The sequence below is a fragment of the Parasteatoda tepidariorum genome, chromosome 10 (assembly GCF_043381705.1).
Source record: "Parasteatoda tepidariorum isolate YZ-2023 chromosome 10, CAS_Ptep_4.0, whole genome shotgun sequence".
Taxonomy (NCBI): domain Eukaryota; kingdom Metazoa; phylum Arthropoda; class Arachnida; order Araneae; family Theridiidae; genus Parasteatoda; species Parasteatoda tepidariorum.
The window spans coordinates 61,946,125-61,963,441 of NC_092213.1; positions in this window are offsets into that span (position 1 = coordinate 61,946,125).

Consider the following 17,317-nt stretch of genomic DNA (forward strand, 5'->3'; position numbering starts at 1 on the left):
GTTTAGATGTATAAATTTTTTTCTATGCAATTTTGTAAAAAAAAGAATTTTGTACATAACATAAATGCCAGTGATGGTTGGCATGTTGTATAACTATATATATATATATGGTGATTGTTGAACAAAACAAAATATATCAACATGATTTGTCTTTCCATTTAAAGAAAACGATTGACTTTCGGAGATTTCATTTAGAAACAGAGAGGTTAATAAGTTGATTGGTCGTTTCAATTTCTAAATAACATCAATTTTAATCTTTAATCGTCTTAATACGATGAATGAACATTTTAAAGCTTTGATTCGAATCATCCTTTTTTTTTTTTTTACCTGGAAGCTTGATGCTTCTTTCGGTTTCTTTAAATTGTAATCAAATAGATTTTTGATTTTTTTAAAATCAAGTATTAGCTAACATAAGATTCACTTAATTTAAACCTTAATAAAATCTAATTTTCTTTATCACCACTGTACAAAAGTTTTCGGAGGGATTGCCACGCACGCCTAAAAATGCAAAAAATGGTGATTGATTACATTTAAAATCTTATTAAAAAGAGACTGAAATTGGCAATTTTTCTAAGCATATTTTTTTAGCTTAATATAGACATATTAAGCAGTGAATGTTTAAGCTCTAAATATCAATAATTTGCAACGTAAGTCATAGTGGTACTTACGATTGAATACTTAAAGAGATAAAAAAATAAATAAAAATGGTTTGAGTTTACCACTTTTTACAATTTTTGTCCATCTATCCTGTGCCATCCCTGTATAAGTTGTGCTTTTTACTATGGAAAAAAAACTACAACTGTTAAATCTGTAGAATATGAGGTGTACGAACAATAAGGTTTCTCAACTTTTTCGACTTAAAGTCGTTTTGTTTAATCTGTTTAGTAGTACCTTCATCAGTTCCTCCTTTGTTGTTAATTATATTTTCAAGATACATAAAACTGTTTACCTCCTCTAGTTGGCTATTTTCAATAATAAACCATTTAATTGTTTTGGATTATATTTCAAAATTTTAGTTTTATTTTGATTGATGAGTCCCATTTTCTTTTCCTCTAGGTTTAAAAAATTTGTGTGCCATTTTTGTACATCACAAAGTGTTTGTATATCATTTTGAAAATTATCTGTAGTTTTCTGAACAAAGCTAATTTCAGATTTGAAATCTCCACACCCGTAGGTAAGATCAAGTACTCGTATAATTGCAACAAAGATTTGTTCCCCAGTTTAGTCATTTTTTTACAAAGTCGAAAAAATCAGAAAAAAAGAGTCGTTTTTTTTATTTTGTGTAACAGAAGTGTAATGTGCGCAAAATAGATATAAAATTAAATGAATTTAGTTCTAATGATCGGATTTTCTCGTACAAAGAGTCAATCTGAATGGTTAAAAAGGTAGCATTAAAGTTGCTGCAGTTGAAAGAAATATATCAATACATCTTGAGAAATGTGTATTTGAAATGCGGCTTTGTTTGAATTATATTATTCAAGAATTATTCGATCGATTTTATTTGGATCATTTATATTTGCATAGTTTGAAATCATGTAAAAAGTTGAATACCTTACAATTAAAAGTTTTTCTGACCACTACTAGATAAAAAAAAAACGGTAATTAATTATGAAATATTTGGAATTATCTTTGAAAAAACGAATCTCATAGCTATGTAAAAAAGTTTTGATCGGCTGAAATAGTTACAGAAAAGTGGTGAAATATGCAAAAATAGAAATCAACAGGAAAGGGTTCCAACTTTCGATTGTTCTCCTCACTTGACTTATTGGTACTATACTTTCGCGACTGTGACTACCCACTGATCTTGATGGTCAAATAACCATATCCATCGGGTGGAAAAAGAATTATCAGGGAAAGTTTAGTTTAAAAGTGTCTAATTAATTTGGGGATAGTTTTAGTGTCTAAAACCGTAAATTGATATATAGGCAGCAATAACTAATTTTAATATTTGCGGCCAACCTTTTGAACCATTAAGATTGACACTGCCGACCAGGTGGCCGAGTGGTTAGCGTGCCTGACTGCGGAGTCGATGGTTGCGGGTTCGAATCCTGGCATGGATGTTTCTTTCTCTCTCTGTGTTCTATGCTCTTTCTCCCTTGTGTGAATGTGACCCGCCCTATAAACGTGTTTGTGTGACGTGGGCGACGCTGCTCCTCCGCCGTGACTTCGCCACAGGTTCCCACTGGGTAACGAGAAGAGAGTAGCAGTTCTGGCATAAGAGGCCAATGGAACAATACATCCCAAGTGATCCCATTAAAAAAAAATTGACACTTAGTACATGAACGAAAATCCGTTCATTAGACTAAAAGCCATTAAGGGTGACACTTTTTTTCACTCTCTGTATTTAGAAAAAATATTTAAAGATTAGCATTTTTTATTCTGCGTTTTATTATTTTTTAGAAATGACATTTTGAATTGAGGAATTCCTTTAAAAACTAAAAATTTTTTTGTTGCTAATCACAAGTATGTTAGCTTTTAAACTTGGCGGATCATTTTTAGGTAACTTAAAATCCGACGTATGTGCTTGAGGGTTAATATTTGAACTTATTATAAGTAACTAAACTGAACATTCTTATCTTTAAGACGAGAAAAAATCCGAAAACTAAGTTCTTTCAATTTATTGTTCTTTTGAACACAAGTATTGTTTATAATTCATTGTTTTTAAGATTCTGTAATTGCTTTCTTTAGCAGATGTGCCTCTCTTCAATCTTTGAACTTTGCTAGGTTCACAATTACTGTCCTTCTTAACATGTTAACTCTCAGCGTCATATTTATAGCACAACTTCTTTTTTTTTAAACATATATTGTGGTAGGACAGTTTTTTCAGTTATGCCATTTATCGAGAAGAATTAAAAGATAATGTAAGATAGACTCTGCAGTGCGACACAAAATAAAGATAGAATATAGTGGTAGTAGACCATAATTTATTAATGATTTAGGACTTTGTGACTAGATTTAGAACTATAAGGATATGATACTTCTTTAAATGAAATGGTGGCTAACAGAAGAAATTAGACACATAATACTATACTACTTAATTTATTATACCACTTTTTTCATAAAGCCACTTTTTGTATAACGTCATTATAAAAAAGTCTGGATATAACGGGTTATTTGATGGCTGTTTATCACTTTATTTTCACTTTTCAAAATGATACTCACGGAATCTCAACCTTCCAAAAGTCTATGAAATATTATTGTATAGACACCTACGTGTTAATAGCACATTTAATGTTTCTTTAAGGTGACCAACGTACTGAATATACTAACGAAACTTGTAGCAAAATTTCTATATGAACATACGGAAACTCACTTCTTTACCTTAAAAAAAAAAAAAGAATAGCGAAAGCATAACTTACAATAGAAAGTAGCTCCTTAGTGTTAGCCTCTCGTCTTGACCCCACATAAACCTTGTATTATCTGAAGTTAAAAGCAGATGACTACAAAAATCACAAGTAAAAATAGCTTCCAACAAATATTTAAAAATTACTGAATTTAGTGGTAGGTATACTTCCCACAGCCTTTTAAAGGGTTAAGATACCACTTTAACACGTTGAGCGCTACGCTAATTTTACATAACTACTAGCCCTTCTGGTCACGGTAAATAACTACCAACTATATTTGCAAATATTAGACGGATTTTGTTATTTTGTTTAGATGGTTATCATGACATATCCTTTCCTTCTTTATTTCAACAAAACTGGGTGCCTAGGCCGCGCAGCGGCCCCTACCCCATTCATCATGAAAATTATATACAGTGAATAAAACATTTTGAATTATGTAACAATGTAGTAACATTATAATAACGTAACCATGATTAGAAGTATGTACAAACTTGATCGGAAATTTACATTAATTGCCATTGAAAAATGAATACAGTCATGATTAGATGGATATACATGAAATACGAGCTTGATCTGTGATATTTACATTAATTGCAGTAGAAATTTGGAATTGAGCATTAAAAATTGATGATTGCATACATACAGAAAATCGGGATTCAAAATCATGAAGATTCTACATAAATTTTGCTAAGCCTTAGTAGCGCCATCTAGCATGTCATAATGATTTGTGGTAGCCATAAAAAAATCAAGCCGTTTGCTTGTGAAATAATAAAACAATGAAAAAATTCAATATGACGAATTGGCGGTTTTACATAACACTAGAAATATTGATGGTAGACTTAAATTAAAAGTAAAGATAAAACATGATTTGATATGTACAATACTTGATTTTTGAAAAATGAAAGACATAATTGATGAATATAGATAAATCATACCTTAATACATGATAAAATAACATATTTGGAGAAAATGCAGTAAATATATTTTTTCAGAGAAATATTGCTCTTTAAATACAATAGAATTTGCAAAAGAATTTAACGTGCATAAGTTAATAAATATGTATGCATAAATTGGCTAAATTATCAGAAAATAAATCTTAATGTAATTTAATTTAACGTAAGTAAAAGTCTGCAGTGAAAAGTTCGGTGAATTTAACTTTAGAGTCTTGAAAATAAAAATAGACCTCACTGGGATTGAGATGTTTCCCCGATGATCCCCCGCAGAAGGCGGAGCACTTCTTCATTTTTGAGCAATTCCTGTAATTCTTTAATTAATGACACTAATCGGTGAGCAAGTTTAGGCGTCGAATTTGATGTTGCTCGAGGGCTCCTTCTACTGGGGCGGGTCTCGCACCCAGTATAGTTGGCTGTGTGGCTTTTGTAACAATTACAGCATTTTGGAGGTGTAGTTCTGTCTTTGTTGCATTCATGTGACCTGTGGTTTTCAGCACATTTTACACACCTTGCAGGTGCATTGCAGTGGCTTTGCGTATGTCCATAATTTTGGCAGTTGTAACATTGTATAGGTCTTAGACTTCCTCGAAATCGTTCGATTTTGATCGGGATCTGCTGTATGTTGTTGACTTTGAATACTCTATGGTGATTCACCGTTGATGTTAGGATTATGAGAAAAAGGGGAAGGTGCCGATAGGCCTCTCCCGTTCTCTTCTTAAACTGCACTATTTTAAAGGTTTCAATATTGTTTTTCTGTATTGATGGGTTCTGTATCAAAGTCCACAGGCAGGCCCCGGATCAGATCAAAACCTTAATAAATCTGGCTTGCAGTGTTATTTCAGGTTTGCTGGGCGGATCCCGTACTTTGTCGGTATCATCTTTGGGATTTGTTGTCGGAAAGATAGTGAAGTCATCGGTTGAGTTATGGTGGCTAGAAGAAAGACAGCTGTTTGTAGACATGAGTGCAGAATTATCGTTAATTGTTTTGACTGCATTTTGCTTTTTCTTCTTTTTTCTTTTCTTTGCTGGTGGATCTGTATTATTGTTAATATTGATGTCCGTGTCAGTTTCTGTATTTGGTGTTGTATTCAGGTTTTCATCTTTATTTTCCATGGTTATGTCGCCAGTGCTTGGATTAGTTTCAGTCATTATTGATTCGACTTGAATGGATTTTTTATTCATCTCCTTGTTTTCTTCTGCTTGAATTTTCCTCTTCCATCTGACGTGATAAGCTGCATTTGTCAGTTTTAGGAAGTAATTGTATTCGTAGTCTCCAGGGTAACTTGATCTTATTTGAATGAGCAGTTTGCTAAGTAATTTATCTAAACGAATCAACTCCTCTGTATCAAACTGAGTGTAAAACTCTACAAGATCGTCAATATGTTCATGTTCAACTGATGGAAAATATCTTTTTGAAATCCCGCAAAAAGCAATGATTTCTTCTAATGACGCGGATTCTTTGAAATGCGACGGTGAATTACGACCAGAGAGTGAGACTTTTCCACCACGAGCTGTTTTATGATACGGCATGACTTGAAAAAACAAAATGGCGGGCTTAAAAATCCAGTCATCAAAATGGTCAGTTATCAGTATTGTCTCTCTCGTCTCAGAAACCTGACGAGATCAAAATCAGCATCACTCACCTTGTTACTTTCAGGATAATCATCAGCATCAATTCATCATGACCGACATCGCAAGGGAGAAGAGGACATCAGTAGAGCAAGACCAGCATCAGTTGTCGGCATCCTAGACCAGCATCACGGTGTCACGTCAGAAGACTTCGCATCGCTTTATCAAAATTTCTAAAGAGCCCGACCTCAGCTTCCGATGACATCATCATGACATATCCGCTGGATGCTGGATATTGGGGTTATCTCGGCGTTTGGCGCGAAGCGCCACTAACCGATTCATCGATTCTGTTTTGTTGTATTCTGGGAGGTCCTATATATCTTTGAAGTTGTAGTATGTTGTAACAACAAGTCAAGTCCTTAAAGAAGTAAGTCTTTAGTTTTGAAGGGAAAATCATCTTTGGAATGGGGAGATCCCCTTGAGTAGAGTTGTATGATAAAGTTAATAGTATTTTGATAGTATGCAGTCTGAGCATAAAAAAGTGGTAATTGGGCTGAAATTCGAATTATCACGGATTATATCAATATCGAACAATTTATTGAAATCTGATATGACATATCCGCGAATGTGGTGAATTATTTAAGACTACGAATTGTTTAAAAATAGTAGTGGATAAAAATCTACTAAATTTAATTTATTAAACCAAGAAAAACACTAAAATTAAGTAAATTTTGAATACATTTTCTGCAATTCCATAAAAGAGTGTAAATTTTATAGTTCTATATCATGTTATACGCTGTCAACCAGCTGTTTTTCGCGGCCTATGTGAAAGGTCAGTGCCAGCAAGCGATGGCAGACGCAGCCTAAATGTAATTTCAGTGTCAGCCACCGGTGGTTGACGCGGTGCTCAACGTGTTAATGTTTAGAGGTCTGACAGGTCAAATTTCTTTTTTAAGTGGATTTCTCTTAGAAAATAAAATAAAACTGTGGCCACAAATGTATTAAAATATTGACGTATATATTTAACTTCCACCACCATTGTTTAAAATTTATAACACCTAAGACCATCCAGTTTTGAGAGAGAACGTTATTATTTGTCTCCAGAAATGCAATATTAATTATTCTTTTTCAAAATTGTGCACAGTATAAGTTAATTATTGTATAATTAATAAGTAAAAATATTTAACACCATAATTTTCTAAAATACTTTTTTTATTAAAATGTAACACAATAAAGTATTTCTTTTTCGTCTTACTTAAATTTTTTTTTTTCAAATATGCAATTTTTAGATAAAACAATTTTATTTGCCCCCAGAAATGAAATCTCAAAATCTTAATTATTCTTTTCGAAATTGTGCACAGCATAAATCAATTATTGATGAAGTAATTAGAGAAAAATTTAATCTCATTGTTTTATAAGCTATATTTTTTTAGTAAAATGTTTCAAAAGATAAATGAAAAAAGTAGTAACTTTATTGAAACATATTTTATAATTTAAGTAACTCAATAAAGTACTTTTTCATTCATGAAACTTGCTTAGTTTTTTTTAAAAATAAATTGACGACACATTAAAATGCAACATTAAATACAAATGCAGAGAATATAAGTGCATTTTCATTTCAAATGTTCCCCTCATTTAAATCGATTTGTGAGAAAGGAAAAGAATCAAACTTTCGAAAAAGAAAATGTAATTTTGTAATTCGAAGTGAAATGAATTAAATTTATTTGAGATCGATTTTCGCACGAAACTCTAATGAGATTCGATGGAACTTTTGAGCTGACGAAATCGAAAGAACATCGGGGAATATTTACTCATTAAAAGTTTCGACTTCCCCCATCAGAGAACATGAATGTCGTTCCGTGTATTTCGTACGTGTAAATTTCCTGCCGATGTAAAATGAAAAATGTTGGAATGAGATATTTTGAATTGTAAATTTATATGTACTATCTTCTTTATAACTGTGTTTTCAGAGATGAAATTTATATCAGAGATGAATTTTAAAACGAAATGTCAAGTTTGTTTAAATGTCTCTTCGTTTTCGTTCTGCATTCTGGAAACATTAAATCCAAAGACGAAGTTAACTAAGTAATAATAAACTCTATTTTGTTTAAATAATTTACAAATTGTTTAATTTTCTAAGTATAGTTTTTAAACTATATTTTACTCATATATTTGTGCCAGATTACGTAACTGGAGACGAATTAACCGAGCAATCATTAAGTCTATTTCCTTTAAATAATTTCGATATTGTTAATTTTTCTGAATGTATTTTCAGACTATATTTTACACGCATACTTGTGCCAAATTACATAACTGGAGTCGAAGTTAACCGCGCAATCATTAAGTCTATTTTCTTTAAATAATTTCGAGATAGTTTTTTCGGAATGTATTTTCAGACTATATTTTACACGTATATTTGTGCCAGATTACATAACTGGAGACGAAGTTAACCGAGCAATCATTAAATCTATTTTCTTCAAATAATTTCGATATTGTTCGTTTTTCTGAATGTATTTTCAGACTATATTTTACACGCTTACTTGTGCCAAATTACATAACTGGAGTCGAAGTTAACCGCGCAATCATTAAGTCTATTTTCTTTAAATAATTTCGAGATAGTTTTTTCTGAATGTATTTTCAGATTATATTTTACACGTATATTTGTGCCAGATTACGTAACTGGAGACGAATTAACCGAGCAATCATTAAGTCTATTTCCTTTAAATAATTTCGATATTGTTTATTTCTCTGAATGTATTTTCAGACTATATTTTACACGCATACTTGTGCCAAATTACATAACTGGAGTCGAAGTTAACCGCGCAATCATTAAGTCTATTTTCTTTAAATAATTTCGAGATAGTTTTTTCTGAATGTATTTTCAGACAATATTTTACACATATATTTGTGCCAGATTACATAACTGGAGACGAAGTTAACCGAGCAATCATTAAGTCTATTTCCTTTAAATAATTTCGATATTGTTTATTTTTCTAAATGTATTTTCAGACTATATTTTACACATATATTTGTGCCTGATTACATAACTGGAGTCGAAGTTAACCGCGCAATCATTAAGTCTATTTTCTTTAAATAATTTCGAGATAGTTTTTTCTGAATGTATTTTCAGACTATATTTTACACATATATTTGTGCCAGATTACATAACTGGAGACGAATTTAACCGAGCAATCATTAAATCTATTTTCTTCAAATAATTTCGATATTGTTCGTTTTTCTGAATGTATTTTCAGACTATATTTTACACGCATACTTGTGCCAAATTACACATCTGGAGACGAAGTTAACCGAGCAATCATTAAATTTATTTTCCTTAAATAATTTCGAGATAGTTTATTTATCTGAATGTATTTGTAGACTATATTTAATAGCCAATTACTTCAGAATTCGTCTTTTTATTTTTGAGTTAATCGACGTAGACACATTATCTCTAGTTACCACCATTGATAGAAAAAAGTAAAATTTTTCGTTAAAATGGAATAAAATTTTTACACGAGATATTTATGCAGTTCTACGTTAACTCATTTTGAATTCAACTGAAAAGCTTCATTACTAATTCATGGATTTCATTTTATTTACTTAAACAGCTTAAAATAAAGTAAATCATGACTTTTTCTAAGATTGAATCTAGAAAATGAAACTCAAGCAAATACTTCAAGTAAAATAAAAAAAAATCCTGTTAGCAATTTTAATTTCCGTATTTCTCCCTTGAGACTTGAAGGCTGTTGTTGTCTTTCAATTAATTCAATTGATGAGTAAAAATAACGACAAAAAAGGCAGTTAAGGAGCTTAGAAATAACAAAGAAATCTCAACGCAGCAAAGCTCTTTTTGTCGTTTCAAAGTGATTCAACCCTACGGGGTCAGTGTATCGAACTAATTAGTTGAAATTGACGCCAGACATAAAAAATAAAATCAATAGCCTTTGAAAAAGTACAGAATTGTTCTCTATCAAAAATAAATTTATTTTCTATCGACCCCGACAGAGGTTAGTGGAGTGCAGATAGTAATATTAAAAAAGGAAAGTTGTTGAAAGTGAATATTGATTGGCGACACATCAACGGTCAATAGCTTGTAAGGTTTCATTTCGTTGGTACAGCTATGGAAGATGAAAAACTTGGTTATAAAAATTAATTTAATGATGAACTATCTAAAAGAATCTTAAAGTTATATAGACGCTTGTACTTCTTCCTTCTTTCCAGACGAGTATACGTACCTAGGTTAATAAAACCCTTACCCGTATAATTCGCGTCTGGCAACTATTCCAGCCAACCTCAACCCCGGGAACGTGCCTGATCAGTGGCTATTACTTAAAATTTCAAAAGAAAGGAGGTTACAATTTTGCTTACAAATATACAGAAATATTAATTTGAATAAAGTTTAAACAAGAATCTTTTTTGATAAGTATATATGAAATAGAAAGTAACAATAAATGAATTTTGAAAAGTAAATTATTAAATAAAAGTTTAATAAAAAAAGAATTTTTTTTTTCAAATCGTTGAGGTCTTTAAATTTAGATGGTGATGTTATAGGCAAATAATATTATTTTAAGTTCTCCATTAAAATTTTGATTTCCAGGTATTAAATAATAAAAGAAAGTAATTAAAATGTTATAATAATAAATAAGAAATTGAATAGGAAAATATATACAATATTTACAATTTTATGATGAAATATTTGTATTCATATATTTTACTAAAAGAATCTTAAAGTTATATAGACGCTTGTACTTCTTCTTCCTCCCTTCCAGACGCGGATACGTACCTAAGTTAGTAAAACCCTTACCCGTATAATCCGCGTCTGGCCACTATTCCAGCCAACCTCAACCCCGGGAACGTGCTTGATCAGTGGCAATTATTTAAAATTTCAAAAGAAAGGAGGTTACAATTTTGCTTAGAAATATACAGAAATATTCACCCGAATATACAGGGGTTGGACAAAAATATGGAAACACCTTGTGAAATGCGTGTTTGAAAAGAAAGATTGATTTTAATGAAATATGTAGGTGGCCCTGGCGTTTTTGACTACTTACGCCACCTATACAACTTCGTAAATGTGCTAAACAGTTCAGTTGCTGTCGGAGTACTGTTATGTGAGGTTGTCATTGCATTATGTCAGAGTTAACAGACTTCGAACGTGGGCAAATTGTTGTAGCACGTATGGTAGGTGCTTCCGTAAGCAAGGCAGCCGAGGTGTTTAGTGTTTCAAGAGGTACTGTATCGAAGATTTATTCCGCATATTTGAAAAGCGGAAAAGCATCATCTGCGAAATCACAGCGCGGACGAAAGTGTGTCCTGAGTGATCGTGACAGACGATCATTAAGGGCAATTGTGACGAAAAATACGAAGACCACAGCTGCAAAAGTTACCGCTGAAATGAATGTTGTGTTACCGAACCCTGTGAGTACCAAAACAATTAGAAGGGAGCTTAATAAACAGGGAATTGCTGGCTGTGCTGCAATTGAGAAGCCACTCATCAGTGATGCTAATGCCCGTAACAGGAAAAGGTGATGTTTAAGTCATAAAGCCTGGACTATAGAGCAGTGGAAGCGAGTAATATGGTCTGACGAGTCTTCTTTAACGTTGTTTCCCACTTCTGGCCGAGTTTACGTCTGGAGAACGCCATCTCAAGTCTATAATATAGACTTCTTGTTGCCAAGAGTGAAACATGGCGGGGGTTCTGTTATGGTTTGGGCAGCCATATCGTGGTTCTCTGCTGGCCCCATGATAACTGTGTCAGGTCACATGACTGCCAAGACTTACGTGAAAATTTTGGCCGATCAAGTTCATCCCATGGTACAAACTTTGTTCCCCGATGGTGATGGTGTCTTCCAAGACGACAAAGTCCCTGTTCACACAGCTCACATTGTCTAGGACTGGTTTTCTGAGCACGAGGATGAGTTGTCCCATCTCCCCTGGCCACCAGACCTGAATATTATCGAACCTTTGTGATCTACATTGGAACGAAAAGTGCGTTCTCGTTATCCACCGCCAACATCGTTATCTGAACTTGCCACCGTTTTGCAGGAAGAATGGTATAATATTCCATTGGCAAACATACAGGAACTGTATTTATCCATTCCGAGAAGACTGCAAGCTGTTTGGGATACCAACGGGTTTCCTACACCATATTAAGCAAAGAAACATGTTTTTTTGAAGCTGTTTCCATATTTTTGTCCAACCCTGTAGTTCAAACAAGGATCTTTTTTATAAGAATATATGAAATAGAAAGTAACAATAAATGAATTTTGAAAAGTAAATTATTAAATAAAGGTTTAATAAAAAAAGAATTTTTTTTCCAAATCGTTGATATCTTTAAATTTAGATGGTGATGTTATAGGCAAATAATATTAATTTAAGTTCTCCATTAAAATTTTGATTTCCAGGTATTAAATAATAAAAGAAAGTAATTAAAATGTTATAATAATAAATAAAAAATTGAATAGGAAAATACATACAATATTTACAACATATAGGTAAGCATTCCTAAATATATATTAATTTTTTTTTAATTTAAAATTTTAGAATATTATCAGAAAGAAAAATTCATTACTAATAATAATTTAGTTTTAAGAGAAGCTTGTACTATTGTGTTTTATTACAAATTTTCTTAAATGCAAAATATTTTTTATAAATATAACTGGAAGACCCAATTCCCTACTCACTGCGCTCGCCTACCCCCCGAACTACTTTCGCATCGCCTAGCAATCCAAGTCAACTTCGCCCACTCATTTGATACAGTTGTAATTTTGTCTAGCTTTATATGAATAGTGGAACTCTTTATTTCGATTAAGAAATCAAGTTAAAAAAATATGCGCTGGAAAGAATTCTAAAAATGTTTTAATGTGTACCTGCGATAATTATCTCATTAATCTTAAATATAGTGCGATTAAATTACATAATTAATACACATTTTATTTATTTATTCAGTTCTATTTCATTTCAATACCATTTTGAAATTTAATTTGGAACAGAAATTCATTTGAGAATTTCACTATATACACAATTCTAAATTTCAGACTTCGAAGCTTTTTAAAGAAGTTTGAAGCTTTTCAATTTTAAGATTGAAGTTTTAAGCTCTTAAAATGTACAAGAACCAAAGAAAAGGGTTAGAAACTGAAAAAAATAAATAATATAGTAACAAAGAAGATAAAAATGAGGGTTTGGTCTACTAATAACTCCATTTAACATTAGTATACCGATTTTCATTAATTCTGTTATGATTTTTAAATGCAATGGTCCAATAGGAATAGTGCAAACAACTATTTGCCATTCACAACAACAAAACTATAAAAAATTATTGATTCAGTGATATAGTTCAGCCTCTGACTAGGACGTCTCTATTTGTGTTTTAAATGTTACAGTTAGTTTTTTTATAAATGTTTTAAAAATGTCTAAAGAAAAACACAGAAATGAGAATATTGTCGTTTAGAAAACACGTCCATAAATATGTTTTAAAGATCTAAATTAAAAAATTTCATTTAACAAGACAACCTATTCCATCATTTATATTGTAACCATCTAAATATAATATTGAGGAATAATAGTTTCTTTTCTAAAAACGAAATCGTGCTTTGACAACAGAATAGCTGAGTGAGGAATATGAGATATTTTCTTGTCCTCAGAGAATTCTCGACTTGTTGAGATGTCTCAGTTTTCTTGCTATGCAGGTTAGGAGGAACTAAAAAGGGATCAAATGATATTAGATTATCACATGACATAGATTGATGTTTGTGTTTAGTGTAGATATTGTGTCAAGTTTTATTTTTAGAAGCGAATACTATAAATATTAAGCAAGAAAAAATTTAGGTTGTTATTTAATTTGGTAATAATATGTCGCATCGAGTTATTTATTTACAAATTTTATTTCATCTTCTCTAAACTCTATCAAAAATCGGTTAAACAGAAATCTTGAACGTAAGTTAAATTATGTATGCATAGTTAATTAATTATAAACGTATAGTTAAATAATTTTTATTTCAATATTAATTTAATTAAATTTAAGAAATACTGTGGTATCATCCTAATTAGTCCCATATTTGGGTTGGCGCAAATTTGAGCGGTCTTGTGAAATAAAATAATTCAAATTATTTTACCGAGTAAAAATTAAATACAGGATTTCGAAATCCTAACATATCAAAGATCCTAGATGTATAGCAGCTATCCAAAAAAAAACTTCTCCTGTGAATTTTTGTTTCTTGCCTCTTGCAACTACATTTTAACATAAACTAGGATATTGATACTTATTTTGTAGAAATTGTTTCATTATTGCCTTATTTTCGGAACTGTGTTCCGAAGAATTCACCTGCATATTAGCATATTCGATCATAAATACCTGCGTTGCAAAGGACTGGCTAATCCGTATATTTTTGATACAGAGATGCCAACTGCTTCTGACCCGCTAAAGTTAAAAAGCGGTAAATAACTACAACGTACATTTTGTAAATGTAAAGTGGTGAATTAAATAAGCCTGCGAATTATTTAGAAATAGTAGTGGATAAAAATCAACTAAATTGAATTTATTAAACCAAGAATCACAATTAATAAACTATCACTTTAAAATATACTAGAATGGTATAATTTGTATTTATGTTATATTAATATCTTGTATATATGTTTTCGTATTATGATGAGTCATTATGTAGTATAATTTTTGAACTGTATATATGCTGTTATATTATCATTATATGACAAATTTGACATACTTGCCTAGCATCGTAACTTAGTTACTGGTGAGGGAGTATTGTAGGAACATCATATGTCACATGTCTATTCATATTATTTTTATGAGAGTTGCGAATGGCAACAGATCAAAAAATAATAATAAAAAAATGAGTGTTCTAAAAAATGTCTGCTGATAATTTTTATCCTGTAACTCTGTTGCGTACACAACCACAAAACTTTTCTCGTTACCATCTATAAACTGATATATAATAAATAAATTATTTAACAAAAAATACGATGCGCATAAGCACATAATATTTTACACTCTGGTTATTTCCGTTTTTAGAAGCGCTATATGTTGAGCCACCCAATCTAGATTTGGCATGTGACATTTTTAGCGGCAATTATTGGTTGATTTTCTAGCGTTGCCATTCCGAGAGTTGTAATGAGGCTTTTTTTTTTATCGCCGTGTAAGAGAAATATATATATAGATATTTGCTGACCGGAGCAAGTTGGCATCTCCGTTGTAATTTTGTTGCTGTAGATATACCAGTATGTACGCATATCAACAACATACGTCATCAACACATCTATGAAATCTAGAGATCTATCGTTTAATGAATACTCCATGACGAGAGCATTTTTAGCACAATTTTAATTTTTTCTATATATAAAAAAAGTTTTTTTTAGTAAATAACAAACTCCTACTGTACACATATATCGTCTCGCTAGTAAATCTTGATAAACTTTCTTTTAAAAATATAAAAGCGGCTACTTTATTTCTTTTTCTCTGAAAAGTCGTTTATTTTGGCTTAAATCTCCGAGTTTAAAATTGCAATTCCTCTGTTTGTCTTAAGATCTGAATTCACGAAAGTCAGATAAGAAGAAGAGGGATTCTTTGCTTTTTTCTTCGGAAGTTCAAGCAACTAAAGAAATACCTCACGCAACTTCGCGCCTGAGTATTTGCTTTTTTCTTTCGCATTTATTTGCCGTATTTGTTTTTCTGGAAAAAGAAATATTGACGAGAAGGCACCCTTTTTGATGGGTCTTCCTATGAAATTTATTTGTATTTTTATTAACTGAAAATATCATCCTTCGTAAACGCTTACTAGAATTTATGAGCTTCAACTTTTTAAACGCGCCAAGTGATAATTTTTTAAGACTCAGAACTTTGAAAACAAACACGTTTATCTATTTCTATTCTGCAAGCAATAATTGGGTACTTGCATCTCCAGAAGAAGTGAAGTGATTGAGCCTAACCATATGAATTAAATCAGATTAATTCGGTACCTGTAAGCGACGTCACGCATGTGCGTCGAACCTGATTGGCTTCTGAATGGACAACTGCCACGATTTACTTACCATGACGTCATTTGCAGGTATCCAATTAGAAATAATGGAAGATAACAACAAAGTCATCTATCTAACTAGTGGATAACCTTTTTTACGTAGCTTGTAGCCAGAGTGCTGCCATTTTGGCTTATATTGATAAAAATATGGTCGTCTTTTTATTTACTATAGCATTAAAGTAGAAACTCTTCATACATTTCTTTGTATTTTTATTGTGTTATTTCATTTATTTATTTTATTTTATTTGTTGTTACTCTTGATGTCAAATCAAGCATGAGCTTATAAAGTGGGAATTTCGAAAAAGATAATTTTCTTACAACAATGAAACAATAGCCATAATTTAAAAGCAATAAAGTTAAAAAAAATTGTGAAAAAAAAACATTTAAAATAATTTTGAAACAAATTAGAATATTTGAAATCACTGCCTTTTCTGCTAAACGTATTCCATTAATCCTTCAAGTTTATGCTATAGGTAGAAGATAAATAAATGTGCTTTCTTTTCGTCAAAACGATAATTTTAAAATTTTTCAGACAATTTTAAAACGTTATTTAGTTTTGTTTCGTACTTGCGTCACAAGATACTTCAGGCACAGGTATACGATGAGTAAAATGTCAAAACTAGAAAGCAAGTATAAAAAAAATAAAGAATCTTTAAGCTACTTTTTTTATAACCGTCGTTGAACAGTCGACCCAATTCTGTGTCTATCTACGACTATCTATGTTCAACTCCCTAGCCTTCTAATTTTGAACCCAATGCAGAACAGAACTCCTGGATCAAGCATTGGGAGAAATTTGTCTTCATGGAGTAGTTTTTAATGAAACTAACCTGCATTTGCGTTACACGAAGAGGAAAACATTCCATGGTTAGTCTGACGGAAAGGGGACTCTAACCCATGATCCGCAAACCACTGAGAACATTTTACGCCAACACTGTGGTCGGTGTAATCCAGGTGGGAATTCGTATCGATCATCCATCCCTGGAATTCTAAACCGGGTTACCTCATTGGGAGGCGAGCGCTCTATTCCGAGAGTCCCCACGACTCTCTAAACTGTTTTATTTTATTTTATAACCGTCGTTGAGCAGCCGACCCAATTTTTGGGTTTACGACTACGAATGCTCAACTACGCAGCCTTGTAATCTTGAACCCAATCCAGAGGACAAAGGAACTCCTGGATTAAGTATTGGGAGAAATTTGCCTTCGTGGAGGACTTTTTGATGGAACTAACCTGCATTTGCGTTACATGGAGAGGAAGACCACGAGAACCTCCCACCGTTAGCCTAATGGCAAGGAGACTCTAACACATGATCCACCTACCACTGAGGATTTTTCACGTCAGCACTGTGATCGGTGCAACCCGGATGCGGAATTCGTATCGACCAGCCATCTCTGGGATTCAACTTAGACGAACGTTCTATCC